The sequence below is a fragment of the Nyctereutes procyonoides genome, unplaced genomic scaffold (assembly GCF_905146905.1).
Source record: "Nyctereutes procyonoides isolate TBG_1078 unplaced genomic scaffold, NYPRO_anot_genome, whole genome shotgun sequence".
Taxonomy (NCBI): Eukaryota; Metazoa; Chordata; class Mammalia; order Carnivora; family Canidae; genus Nyctereutes; species Nyctereutes procyonoides.
Genome location: NW_026575120.1, coordinates 31587649 through 31603134, shown reverse-complemented (window position 1 = coordinate 31603134; position 15486 = coordinate 31587649).

Genomic DNA, 15486 nt, shown 5'->3' with positions numbered 1-15486 from the left:
ATAAAGGGCCAGCATCCAAGATCTCTAAAGAACCTATTCAACTCAACAGCAGAGAAACCAAGAGTGCCACCCTGAAATGGGCAAAAGACACCAACAGAAACGTCACACAGGAAGACACAGACGTGGCCAACAAGCACACGAGACGATGCTCCGCATCGCCGGCCATCAGGGAAATACAGAGCGAAAGCACAATGAGATACCACCTCACACCGGTGAGAATGGGGAACACGAACCAGACAGGAAACAACAAATGTTGGAGAGGATGTGGAGAAAGGGGAACGCTTTCAAAATTCACAAGTTTCAGAAATCGCCATACTCACCTGACAGGGACCAAGGGGAGGTGGGCGTGCACCCGGCGAGCCTGGGGAGCTTGGGAATGGGGGAAGGGGGGAAGGGGGGCAGGGGCTGAAGGGGGAAGGGGGAAAGGAGGACGGGGGGGGGAGGGGGGAGGGGAGGAGGGGGGAGGAGGAAGAGCCAAGGGCCTTGGGGGCGCTCCTGGGGCCCAGCCACCCAGGCCCTCAAGCCACCGCCCCAAGGCCGTACCCTGACGGTGGACAGTGCCTGCATCCAAACCCCTCGGAGCGTGCCCGGATGGGCCCCGCACCCTCCCTGAGCCGCCCGGAGGAGACATGACCCGTAGGAGGCCCCACCGCCAGCCCCCTCCACGAACAGGTCCCACCACTCCTCCACCGAGCAGTCCTTTGTCTCTCGGTCTCTCCCTCCCTGTCTCTGGGGCTGTCCCTCCCTCCCTCTCTGTCTCTCCCACGCTGTCTAGATCTCACCCTCCTTGTCTCTGTGTCTCCCTCTCTGTGTCTCGGTCTCTCCCTCCCAGTCTCTCGGTGTCTCCCTACCTGTTTCCCTGCCTCTCCTTCCCTGTCTTTCTGTCTCTCCCTCACCGTCTCTGTCTCTCCGTCCCTGTCTCTCTGACTCTCCTTCCCTGTGTCTGTGTCTGTCTCTCCCCGCCGCCCCATCTCGGTCTGTCCCCCCCACCCGTCTCCTTCTCTCCCTCCCTCTCTCTGACTCTCACTCCCTGTCTCGCCGGTTCTCCCTCCCTCTGTCTCTGTCTCTCTTTGCGTCTCTATCTCTCTGCCAGTCCCTGTGTGTCTCCCTTCGTGTCTCCCGGTCTCTCACTCCCTGTCTCGTTCTCTCCATCCTGTCTCTGTGTCCCCCTCTCTGTGTCTCGATCTTCCTCCCTGTCTCTGTCTCTTCCTCACTGTCTCTCGGTGTGTCCCTCCCTGTCTCTCGGTGTCTCCCTCTCTGTCTCTGTCTCTCCCTCCCTGTCTCTCTGACTCTCCTTCCGTGTCTGGCTCTCTCCCTCCCTCCCTCAGTCTCCCTCCTTGTCTCGGTCTCTCCCCCGCCATCTCGCTGTCTCTCCCTCCCCTCCCCTATCTCTTCCTCCCTGTCTGTGTCCCCCTCCCTGTGTCTGTCCGTCCCTACGGTTCTCTGTCTCTCCTTCCCTCTCCATGTCAATGAAAGAAAGGATGACAACCGTAGGATTCTCTCAATAGATGCAGGAAAAGCATTTGACCAAACAGACCATCCTTTCATGATGAAAACCTTCTGCCCGGCACGGATACCAGGAACAAACCTCAATTCTCATAGAACCCGTCTACAAAAGACCCAGAGGGAACGTCCTCTTCATTGGGAAAATCCTGGAGCTTTTAACTTAAGGTCAGGAACACGACAGGGTGTCCACCCTCAACGCTGTCGTTTGGCACAGTAGTAGCGGTCCTAGCTTTCGCAGTGACATTCCGAAACAGAAAGAAAAGGCATCCCGATCGGCAAAGAAGTCAAACTCTCACTCTTCACAGAGGACATGACACTCTACGTGGAAAACCTCAAACAGTCACTAGATCGTACCTAAAGGATCTATGCAACAAGACGACCTAACAATCATGGATATCTATGCCCCGAATGTGGGAGCTGCCACGGATATCAATCATTTGCTAAGCAAAGTTAAGACATACTTAGATAATGATACACTTTTACTTGGAGACTCGAACACGGCGCTTTCTACGATTGATAGATCTTCCAGGCACAGCATCTCCAAAGAAACAAGGGCACTAAAGGGTACACTGGACCAGATGGATCTCACAGATGTTTACAAAAGTTTACATCCAAATGCAACTGAATTCACATTCTTCTCAAGTGCACGTGGAACTTTGTCCAGAAGAGACCACATACTGGGTCACAAATCAGGTCGTGACCGATACCAAAAGACTGGGATCATCCCCTGCGTACTTTCAGACCATAATGCTCTGAAACTAGAACTCAACCACAAGAAGAAGTTTGCAAGGATTTCAAACACGTGCAGGTTAAGGACCATCCTGCTAAAAGACGAAAGAAAGGGTCAACCAGGACATTAGAGAAGAATTAAAAAGATTCACAAAAACCAACGAGAATGAAGATACAACCAACCTGTTCCAAATCTTTGGGATACGGCAAAACCGGTCCCACATAGGAGAAATACATCCCAATGCAAGCGTCAATCCAAACACTGGAAAGAACTCAAATACAAAAGCAAACCTTGCACCTAAAGGAGCTGGAGAAGGAACGACAAATGAAACCTTCACCCAGCAGAAGTCAACAGTTAATAAGAATTCGAGCAGAACTCAATGAAATAGAGAGCAGAGGAATTGGGGAAACACATCCACAAAACCAGGAGGTGGATCTCTGAAAGAACCAATAAGAGAGAGAGAAACCATTAAGCCAGCCTTATTAAAAAAAAAAAAAAGACAGAAAAGACTCCAATGAATAAAATCATGAATGAGAAAGGAGAGATCACCACCACCACCAGGGAAATACAAACGATCTTAAAAACTCATCCTGAGCAGCTATACGCCAATAAATTGGGCAATCGGGAAGAAACGGACGCATTTCCAGAAAACCACAAACTACCGAAACCGGAACAGGAAGACACAGAAAACCCGAACAGGCCAATATCCAGGGAGGAAACTGAAGCAGTCATCATCAAAGACCTCCCGAGACACAAAAGCCCAGGGCCGGATGGCTTCCCTGGGGAATGCTATCAAACGTTTAAAGAAGAAACCGTACCTATTTCGACTAAAGCGGTTCCGAAAGATAGACAAGAGATGGAATACTTCCAAACTCGTTCTTGGAGGCCAGCATCACCTTAAGTCCAAAAGCAGACAAAGACCCCACCAACAAAGGAGAGTTACAGACCGACAGACCTCACGAACACGGATGCAAACATTCTCCACAAGATACGAGCCAATAGGATCCAACGGTACATTGAGAAGTTACTCACCGTGACCAGGTGGCATTTATCCCCGGGACGCAAGGCTGGTTCAACACTCGGCAAGCACTCCGTGTGTGTGACTGATCAGATCTGCAAGAGGAAAAACAAGAACCAGATGATCCTCTCAAGAGATGCAGAGAAAGCATTTGACAAAATCCATTCCTGATCCAAACGCTTCAGAGTATAGAGATAGATGGAAAGTCCCTCAGCATCTTCAAAGCCATCTACGACAAGCCCCTGGCAAATTATCATTCCCAATGGGGAAACACTGGGAGCCTTTCCCCGAAGACCAGGCACGAGACGGGGATGTCCACTCTCACCGCTACTATTCTCAACATAGTACGAGATGTCACGGCCTCAGCAATCAGGCAACGAAAAGAAATAAAAGGCATTCAAACCCGCAAAGGAGAAGTCAAACTCTCCCTCTTCGCCGATGACATGATACCGTACTAGAAAACCCAAAAGACTCCACCCCAAGACTGCTGGAACTCCTACAGCAAGTTCGGCAGTGTGGCGGGATACAAACTCAGGGCCCAGAAACCAGTGGCCTTTCTGTACGTGAACAATGAGACCGAGGAAAGGGACATCGAGGAAGGGGTCAATCCCATTTATACAACCACAACACCCCCCCCAAAAAAAAAGCATGAGCTACCTAGAAAGAAACCTAACCAAAGGGGTAAAGGATCTCTACCCGAAACATTGCAGAACACGTCTGAAAGAAACTGAGGAAGACACAAAGAGATGGAAAAAAGGTTCCATGCTCCTGGGTTGGAAGAATTAATATTGGGGAAAATGTCAACATGACCCAGGGCAATTTACACAACCAGTGCAAAATCTGTCAGAAATACCACGGACTCTCTTCAGAGAGCTGGAACAAATCATCTGAAGACTCGTGTGGAACAGAAAAGACCCCGAACAGCCAAGGGAATAGTAGCCAAGAAACCCACTGCCGGGGGGGGGGGGGGCAGCACAATGCCCGATTTCAGGGTGTGCCACAAAGCTGTGACCATCAAGACGGTGTGGTACTGGCACAAAAATGGACACATGGATCAATGGAACAGAGGAGAGCATCCAGATGTGGACCCTCAACGCTACGGGCAACTAATATTCGGCCAGGCAGGAAAGACCATCCACGGGGGAAAAAAAGTCTCTTCCATAAAGGCTGCTGGGAACACTGGACAGCCACCTGCAGAGGAATGAAACTGGACCATTCCTCTCACACCAAACACAAGGATAAACTCAAAATGGAGGAAGGATCTAAATGTGAGACAAGATTCCATCAAAACCCTCCGGGAGAACACAGGCAACAACACCCTTCTTGAACTGGGCCACAGCAACTTCTTGCAAATTACGTCAGCCACGAAGGCCAGGGAAACGAGAGCGAAAATGGACCGCTGGGACGTCATGAAGATGAGCTGTTTCCGCACAGCCAAAGAGACACTCAACAAAACTCAAAGACAACCTCCAGACTGGGAGAAGCTACTTGCAAATGACCCGTCGGATAAAGGGCCAGCATCCAAGATCTCCACAGAACCCATTCAACTCCACAGCAGAGAAACCAACCATCCAATCCGGGAATGGGCAAAAGACACCAATGGAAACGGCACCGAGCCAGACGTAGACGTGGCGGACAAGCCCGCGACACGGTGCGCCGCATCGCTGTATTTCCAGCGGGGAAATACAGATCAAAACCACAACGAGATGCCACCTCACAGCGGTGAGAATGGGCAACACCGGGCAGACAGGAAACACCAAACGCTGGACAGGATGCGCACGCACCAAGGGGAACGCTCTCAAAATTCAGAAATTTCAGAGGCCGCCGTACTCACCTGATAGGGACCAAGGCGGGGGGCGGGCTCCCGGCCAGGCTGGGGCGCTTAGGAGGGACCTGAGAGCGGGGAGGGCGGAGGGGGGCGGAGGAAGAGCCAGGGCCTTGGGGGGGACCCCGGGGCCCAGCAGCCCAGGCCCTCAAGCCGCCGCCCCAAGGCCGTGCCCTGACGGTGGACGGTGCCTGCACCCTAACCCCTCTGAGCGCGCGCATGGGTTCGGCGGCACCTCCCTGAGCCCCGGGGGAGGGGCCCCGCACCCTCCCTGAGCCGCCCGGAGGAGACCTGGCCTGACCCGGAGGAGGCCCCACCGCACCCCCCTCCGCCAACAGGTCCCGCCCCTCCTCCCCCCACCCCGCGCAGCCCTCTGCCCGGCACCCTGGCGGCCCAAAGGGCGTCGGCCCGGCTCGCACGGGGGCGCCTCCGTGCGGCCCCCGAGGCCCGCTGTCCCCCGCCCGGTCCCTCCCAGGCACCCGCCGCGCCACACGCGAGGGCCACATGCCTCTCGCACGGCCACCCCGGGGCCCCTCACGCCTCCCGGGGCCCACGCCGACCTGCGCGCCGGGGGCCGAGGCCTGCAGAGCCGCTGCCGGGAGCCCGCAGCGCCGGGAGCCCGCAGCGCCGGGAGCCCGCAGCGCCGGGAACCGCGGGCCTGGAGCGGCCGCGCAACCTCCTGCCACAGCCGCGTCGGGTCCCGCATCTGCGCCCAGCTCCGCCCGCGGCCACGCCCTGAGGCCTTCGGGTCACGCTCGGGGTCGGGCGCAGGGCATGCTCCGGCCGCGCCCCCGGCCACGCCCCGGCCACGCCCCCGGCCACGCCCCCGCACAGAGGCCCGCCCTCCGCGGAGCCTAGAGGGGCCCCTAGGTCTGTTGGCCATCTGTGTATCTTCTTTTTTTTTTTTTTTAATGTATTCATGAGAGACACACAGAGAGAGACGCAGAGACACAGGCAGAGGGAGAAGCAGGCTCCATGCAGGGAGCCCGACGTGGGACTGGATCCGGAGTCTCCAGGATCAGGCCCTGGGCACTAAGCCGCTGAGCTACCGGAGCTGCCCCATCTGTATACCTTTCTTGGAAAAATGTCTATTCAGGTCCCATGCCCATTTTTTAATTGGATTATTTGTGGCGGTTTTTTGGTATTGAGTTGTATAAGCTCTTTATACATTTAGAATATTATTTATATATATTTTTAATTATTGTTTATATTATTTATATATTTTATTATTTTTATATTATAAATTATATATTATTTATATACTTAATTGTATATTTAAAGGAGAAGAAATGAGTGGGAAATATCAGAGAGGGAGACAGAACATAAAGACTCCTAACTCTGGGAAACGAACTAGGGGTGGTAGAAGGGGAGGAGGGCGGGGGGTGGGGGTGACAGGGTGGCGGGCACTGAGGGCGGCACTTGACGGGATGAGCACTGGGTGTTATTCTGTATATTGGCAAATTGAACACCAATACAAAATAAATTTATTATTTAAAAAAATAAAATATAATAGATTTGAGACTGAAAAAATAACAAAATAAAAAAAAGAAATGTTGAAAAAGAAAACCAAAACCAGAGGCACCACAATACAAAGTTGCAATCATCAAGACAGTATGGGTACGGGCACAAAAATAGACACATAAATCAATGGAACAAAATAGGGAACTCAGAAATGGACCCTCATCTCTGTGGTTAACTAATCTTCAACAAATGAGGAAAGAATATCCAATGGAATAAAGACAGTTTCTTCAAAAAATGGTGTTGGGAAAATTGGGACAGCCACAAGCAAACGAATGAAACTGGACTATTTCCTTACACCATACACAAAATTAACTCAAAATGGATGAAAAACCCAACGATGAGACAGAAATGCATCAAAATCCTACAGAAGAACGCAGGCAGGAACCTCTGACCTCAACCGCAGGGACATCTTGCTAGACCATCTCCAAAGGCAAGAGAAACAAAAGCAAAAATGGAACTATTAAGACTTCATCATGATAATAAGCTTTTGCACAGCAAAGGAAATAGTCAACAAAACTAAAAGGCAACCTACAGAATGGGAGAAGTTACTTGCAAATGACATGTCAGAGAAAGGGCTAGTATCCAAAATCTATAAAGAACCTATCAAGCTCAAAACCTAAAAAGACAAACAAACAAAAAATCCAGTCAAGAAATAGGCAGAAGACATGAACAGACATTTCTTTTTCTTTCTTTCTTTCTTTTTTTTTTTTTTTTTTTTTTTTTTTTTGGTTACAGGCTTTATTTATATGTAATAGAGCCTTGAGATTCAAAAAGTTTTTTACCAGGACAATTCTAAGCTCAAGATCAATCGTGTCCATCTGATCTGAGGCTGCAGCTGGAAGGACAAAGTTTAGACAAAGAAAGCCAGCTAGGTCAGCTCCTCACCCTTGCTCTGTCGGGGCTCCTGCACAGAAGATGGGTACAGGGACTCCGAGGCCATCTGCTCAGGCAGCTTCTCCATGGGCTGGGTCCAATCCCCGGTGCTGCTCCAAGGCCGTGACCTCTTCTAAAATTTCTTCAGAGTACTGCACAACCGACGGGTCTCTTCTTTGGAAGACATATAAATAGCAGAGGTCTCTTACGAGAAGTGGTGGGCAGAGGCCTTGAGGGTGCCGGTTGCCTGATCTCAGAGTTAAGGGGGCTCGCCTACCACAGCCTGACTTTCTACCCACTACAATGCCTACTACAGCCAGAGTCTTCTTCTCCAACCCAAGCCAGGGATCCTCAATCCCCACAGCTTTGTAAACAGCAGTTTTTATAGCCTCAACCACACAAATGACTGTCCAACTGCACCCAGAGCATCCAGGAAAACAGCGTAAGATTTTCCTCTCGGCGCTTAACATTGAGCAAAATTCAGAATTGAAAATCCAGCCGAATAATAACTCCTATTTGTGCTTTTAAGTCACTGGGGAATCATTGTGACACTGTTTGGATAGCTTTGGTTTGTTTACATTATACATGATCTCCTTATCACAAGATTTCACTCTTCACCAGCATGGATCCTACTTATCTCCGCTCTTCAAATGCCACTTTGTTTACTCATTGACCATCCTGTCTGAAAAATACTGTCTCAGCATCAACAGGCCCCTCCTGAGGCCACCTAATAAGTCACTTTATAAAGTATCTCCCAGTAAAAACTATTTAGAATGAATTATCAGGAGCCTTAACACAATTTATCTCTAGGGGTGTCTGGGTGACACCCCTAAATTAGTGTCTGCCTTCAGCTCAGGTCATGATCCCAGGGTTCTGGGATAGAGCTCCCTGCTTGGTGGGGAGCCCTCTTCTCCCTCTCTCTCTGCCACTCCCCCCACTTGTGCTCGCTCGCTCGCTCTCTCTCTCTCTGTAAAATAAATAAATAAAATCTTTTTTAAAAATAAAAAGAATTGATTATAATACACTAAGAGTAGTGGACTTAAACACTTCACTTATGTCAGTGGACAGGTCATCTAAACAGAAGACCAACAAGGAAACAATAGCTTTAAATGACACACTGGAACAGATGGACTTGACAGATACATTCAGAATATTCCATCCAAAAAGAGCACAATACACATTCTTTTCAAGGTTACATGGGATAATTTTCAGAATAGATCCTATACTAGGTTACATTAGGCCTCAAAAAATACAGAAATAATGAATCATACCATGCATCTTTTCTTTTTTTTTCCCATGCATCCTTTCTTACTACAACACTATGAAACAAGAAGTCAACCACAAGAAAAATTTGGAAAGATCACAAATACACAGAGGTTAAACAACATGTTACTAAATTGAGTCAACCAGGAAATCAAACAACAAACAACGAATAAACAATACACAGAAACATATAAACATGAAAACAAGAGTCTAATACCTTTGGGATCCAGCAAAAGCAATCCTCAGAGTAACACAGTCCTACTGAAGAAGCAAGAAAATCTCAAATAAACATCCTAATCTTGAACCTAAAGAAACTAGAGAAAGAACAACAAATAAAGTCTAATGCCAAGAAAAGGAAGGAAATAATAAAGATAAGAAATAAATGATATAGAAACTACAAAAATAATAGAACAGATCAATGAAACCAGGAACTTCTTCTTTGAACAAAATTAATAATTGATAAACCTTGAGCCAGACTTACAGAAAAGAAAAAGGACCCAAATAAATAAAATCACAATTAAGAGGAGACAAATGAAAACAAACGCCACAGATATAAAAACAATTATGAGAATATCATGAAAAACTATATGGCAACAAACTAGATTACCTCCAAGAAATGGATAAATTCCTAGAAACCTATAAACTACCAAAACTGAAACAGGAAGAAATAGAAAACTTGAACGGACCTATAATCAGTAAATCAATACTCAAAAATCTCCCAAAAAGCAAAAGTCCAGGGCCAGATCTCTTCACAAAGTCTACCAAACATTTAAGAAGAGTTAATACCTATTCTTCTTAAACATTAAAAAAAATAAAAGAAAAGAAAGAAAGAAAAAAAGAAAAGGGAGAAAACCTTCCAAACTCATTCTATGAGGCCAGCATTACCCTGATACCAAAATCAGATAGACTCCACAAAAAAAAAAAAAACAAAAAAAAAAAAAAAACAGAACTACAGGCCAATATCCTTGATGAACATGGATGCAAAAATTTTCAATAAAATACCAGCAAACCAAATCCAACAATACATTTAAAAAATCATTCACCACAATCAAGGAGGATTTATTCCTGAAGGCACAACAGTAGTCAATATTCACAAATCAATCAACATGACACACCACATTAATAAAAGAAAGGATAAGAACCATAGGATCCCGATGAGATATCACCTCACACCAGTCAGAATGGCTAAGGAAAGAACAGATGTTGGAGAGGATGCAGAGAAGGGGGAACCCTCTTGTAGTGTCAGTGGGATGCAAACTGCAGCAGCCATTCTGGAGAACAGTATGAAAGTTCCTCAAAAAGTTAAATATAGAACTACCCTATGATCTAACAATTGCACTACTAAATATTTACCCAAAGGATACAAAAATATAGATTTGAAGTGGTACATTCGAGGAGGAGGGGCAGGATGGCGGAAGAGTAGGGTCCCCAAATCAACCTGTCCCCACCAAAGTACCTAGATAACCTTCAAATCATCCTGAAAATCTACGAATTCGGCCTGAGATTTAAAGAGAGAACAGTTGAAACGCTACAGTGAGAAGAGTTCGCGCTTCTATCAAGGTAGGAAGACGGGGAAAAAGAAATAAAGAAACAAAAGGCCTCCGAGGGGGAGGGGCCCCGCGAGGAGCCGGGCTGAGGCCGGGGCGAGTGTCCCCAGGACAGGAGAGCCCCGTCCCGGAGAAGCAGGAGCTGCACCAACCTTCCCGGGGGAAAGGGGCTCGCAGGGAGTTGGAGCAGGACCCAGGAGGGCGGGGATGCCCTCGGGCTCCCTGGGACACTAACAGACACCTGCGCCCGGGGAGAGTGCGCCGAGCTCCCTAAGGGCTGCAGCGCGCACGGCGGGACCCGGAGCAGCTCGGAGGGGCTCGGGCGGCGGCTCCGCGGAGGGGGCTGCGGGGCGGGAGCGCGAATCCCACAGCGCAGGCCCCGAGCACAGGGAGCCGGGACACAGCCCAGGATCCGGCCTCCCCCGGGACAGGCAGAGGCCGGGAGGGCCCAGGACAGCGAGGACGCTCCTGCCCCGAGCTGAGCAGATCAGCGGCCCCGCCCCGGAGCCTCCAGGCCGTGGAGACCGAGAGCTCCGGAGTTACTGCGGGAGCTGACTCCAGGGCTCCAGGGCTGGCCCCGCCACTGGGGTTGTTCCTCCTGGGCCTCACGGGGTAAACAACCCCCACTGAGCCCTGCCCCATGCAGGGGCAGAGAAGCTCCCCCAAGTGCTAACACCTGAAAATCAGCACAGCAGGCCCCTCCCCCAGAAGACCAGCTAGAAGGACCAGTTCCAGGGGAAGTCAAGGGACTTAAAGTCTACAGAATCAGAAGATACTCCCCCGTGTTTTTTTTTTCTTTTTGATTTCGGATTGCTTCCCCACCCTTTTTTCCCCTTTCTTTTCTTTTTCTTTCTCTTCTCTTTTTTCCTTTTTTTTTCTTTTTCTCTTTTCTTTCCTTCTTTCTCTCCTCGCTTTTCCTCCTTTTCCCAATACAACTTGTTTTTGGCCACTCTGCACTGAGCAAAATGACTAGAAGGAAAACCTCACCTCAAAAGAAAGAATCAGAAACAGTCCTCTCTCCCACAGAGTTATAAAATCTGGATTACAATTCAATGTCAGAAAGCCAATTCAGGAGCACTATTATACAGCTACTGGTGGCTCTAGAAAAAAAGCATAAAGGACTCAAGAGACTTCATGACTGCAGAATTTAGGTCCAATCAGGCAGAAATTAAAAATCAATTGAATGAGATGCAATCCAAACTAGAAGTCCTAATGACGAGGGTTAACGAGGTGGAAGAATGAGTGAGTGACATAGAAGACAAGTTGATGGCAAAGAGGGAAACTGAGGAAAAAAGAGACAGACAATTAAAAGACCATGAAGACAGATTAAGGGAAATAAATGACAGCCTAAGGAAGAAAAACCTACGTTTAATTGGGGTTCCCGAGGGCACCGAAAGGGACAGAGGGCCAGAATATGTATTTGAACAAATCCTAGCTGAAAACTTTCCCAATCTGGGAAGGGAAACAGGCATTCAGATCCAGGAAATAGAGAGATCCCCCCCCTAAAATCAATAAAAACCGTTCAACACCTCGACATCTAATAGTGAAGCTTGCAAATTCCAAAGATAAAGAGAAGATCCTTAAAGCAGCAAGAGACAAGAAGTCCCGGACTTTCATGGGGAGGAATATTAGGGTAACAGCAGACCTCTCCACAGAGACCTGGCAGGCCAGAAAGGGCTGGCAGGCTATATTCAGGGTCCTAAATGAGAAGAACATGCAGCCAAGAATACTTTATCCAGCAAGGCTCTCATTCAAAATGGAAGGAGAGATGAAGAGCTTCCAAGACAGGCAGGAACTGAAAGAATATGTGACCTCCAAACCAGCTCTGCAAGAAATTTTAAGGGGGACTCTTAAAATTCCCCTTTAAGAAGTTCAGGGAACAATCCACAAAAACAAGGACTGAATAGATATCATGATGACACTAAACTCATATCTGTCAATAGTAACTCTGAACGTGGACGGGCTTAATGACCCCATCAAAAGGCGCAGGGTTTCAGACTGGATAAAAAAGCAGGACCCATCTATTTGCTGTCTACAAGAGACTCATTTTAGACAGAAGGACACCTACAACCTGAAAATAAAATGTTGCAGAACCATTTACCATTCAAATGGTCCTCAAAAGAAAGCAGGGGTAGCCATCCTTATATCAGATAAACTAAAATTTACCCCAAAGACTGTAGTGAGAGATGAAGAGGGACACTATCTCATACTTAAAGGATCTATCCAACAAGAGGACTTAACAATCCTCAATATATATGCCCCGAATGTGGGAGCTGCCAAATATTTAAACCAATTAATAACTAAAGTGAAGAAATACTTAGATAATAATACACTTATACTTGGTGACTTCAGTCTAGCTCTTTCTACCCTCGATAGGTCTTCTAACCACAACATCTCCAAAGAAACGAGAGCTTTAAATGATACACTGGCCCAGATAGATTTCACAGATATCTACAGAACTTTACATCCAAACTCAACTGAATACACATTCTTCTCAAGTGCACATGGAACTTTCTCCAGAATAGACCACATACTGGGTCACAAATCGGGTCTGAACCGATACCAAAAGATTGGGATCGTCCCCTGCATATTCTCAGACCATAATGCCTTGAAATGAGAACTCAATCACAACAAGAAGTTTGGAAGGACCTCAACACGTGGAGGTTAGGGACCATCCTGCTAAAAGATGAAAGGGTCAACCAGGAAATTAAGGAAGAATTAAAAGATTCATGGAAACTAATGAGAATGAAGATACAACCATTAAAAATCTTTGGGATGCAGCAAAAGCAGTCCTAAGGGGGAAATATAAGCATCCATCGCAATACAAGCATCCATTCAAAAACTGGAAAGAACTCAAATACAAAAGCTAACCTTACACATAAAGGAGCTAGAGAAAAAACACCAGATAGATCCTACACCCAGCAGAAGAAGAGAGTTAATTAACATTCGAGCAGAACTCAACGAAATCCAAACCAGAAGAACTGTGGAACAGATCAACATAACCAGGAGTTGGTTCTTTGAAAGAATTAATAAGATAGATAAACCATTAGCCAACCTTATTAAAAAGAAGAGAGAGAAGACTCAAATTAATAAAATCATGAATGAGAAAGGAGAGATCACTACCAACACCAAGGAAATAGAAACGACTTTAAAAACATATTATGAACAGTTATATGCCAATAAATTAGGCAATCTGGAAGAAATGGACGCATTCCTGGAAAGCCACAAACTACCAAAACTGGAACAGGAAGAAATAGAAAACCTGAACAGGCCAATAACCAGGGAGGAAATTGAAGCAGTCATCAAAAACCTCCCAAGACACAAGAGTCCAGGGCCAGATGGCTTCCCAGGGGAATTCTATCAAACGTTTAAAGAAGAAATCATACCTATTCTACTAAAGCTGTTTGGAAAGATACAAAGAGATGGAGTACTTCCAAATTCGTTCTATGAGGCCAGCATCACCTTAATTCCAAAACCAGACAAAGACCCCACCAAAAAGGAGAATTACAGACCAATATCCCTGATGAACATGGATGCAAAAATTCTCAACAAGATACTAGCCAATAGGATCCAAAAGTACATTAAGAAAATTAGTCACCATGAACAAGTAGGATTTATCCCCGGGATGCAAGGCTGGTTCAACACTCGTAAAACAATCAATGTGATTCATCATATCAGCAAGAGAAAAACCAAGAACCATATGATCCTCTCATCAGATGCAGAGAAAGCATTTGACAAAATACAGCATCCATTCCTGATCAAAACTCTTCAGAGTGTAGGGATAGAGGGAACATTCCTTCACATCTTAAAGGCCATCTATGAAAAGCCCAGGGCAAATATCATTCTCAATGGGGAAGCACTGGGAGCCTTTCCCCTAAGATCAGGAACAAGACAGGGATGTCCACTCTCACCACTGCTATTCAACATAGTACTGGAAGTCCTAGCCTCAGCAATCTGACAACAAAAAGACATTAAAGACATTCAAATTGGCAAAGAAGAACTCAAACTATCCCTCTTCGCCGATGACATGATACTCTACATAGAAAACCCAAAAGCCTCCACCCCAGGATTGCTAGAACTCATACAGCAATTTGGTAGTGTGGCAGGATACAAAATCAATGCCCAGAAATGAATGGCATTTCTATACACTAACAAGACTGAAGAAAGAGAAATTAAGGAGTCAATCCCATTTACAATTGCACCCAAAAGCATAAGAGACCTAGGAATAAACCTAACCAAAGAGGTAAAGGATCTATACCCTAAAAACTATAGAACACTTCTGAAAGAAATTGAGGAAGACACAAAGAGATGGAAAAATATTCCATGCTCATGGATTGGCAGAATTAATATTGTGAAAATGTCAACATTACCAAGGACAATTTACACGTTCAATGCAATCCCTATCAAAATACCATGGACTTTCTTCAGAGATTAGAACAAATTATTTTAAGATTTGTGTGGAATCAGAAAAGACCCCGAATAGCCAGGGGAATTTTAAAAAAGAAAACCACATCTGGGGGCATCGCAATGCCAGATTTCAGGTTGTACTACAAAGCTGTGGTCATCAAGACAGTGTGGTACTGGCACAAAAACAGACACATAGATCAATGGAACAGAATAGAGAACCCAGAAGTGGACCCTGAACTTTATGGTCAACTAATATTCGATAAAGGAGGAAAGACTATCCACTGGAAGAAAGACAGTCTCTTCAATAAATGGTGCTGGGAAAATTGGACATCCACATGCAGAGAATGAAACTAGACCACTCTCTTGCACCATACACAAAGATAAACTCAAAATGGATGAAAGATCTAAATGTGAGACAAGATTCCATCAAAATCCTAGAGGAGAACACAGGCAACACCCTTTCTGAACTCGGCCACAATAACTTCTTGCAAGATACATCCACGAAGGCAAAAGAAACAAAAGCAAAAATGAACTATTGGGACTTCATCAAGATAAGAAGCTTTTGCACAGCAAAGGATACAGTCAACAAAACTAAAAGACAACCTACAGAATGGGAGAAGATATTTGCAAAGGACGTATCAGATAAAGGGATAGTTTCCAAGATCTATAAAGAACTTCTTAAACTCAACAGCAAAGAAACAAACAACCCAATCATGAAATGGGCAAAAGACATGAAGAGAAATCTCACAGAGGAAGACATAGACATGGCCAACATGCACATGAGAAAATGCTCTGC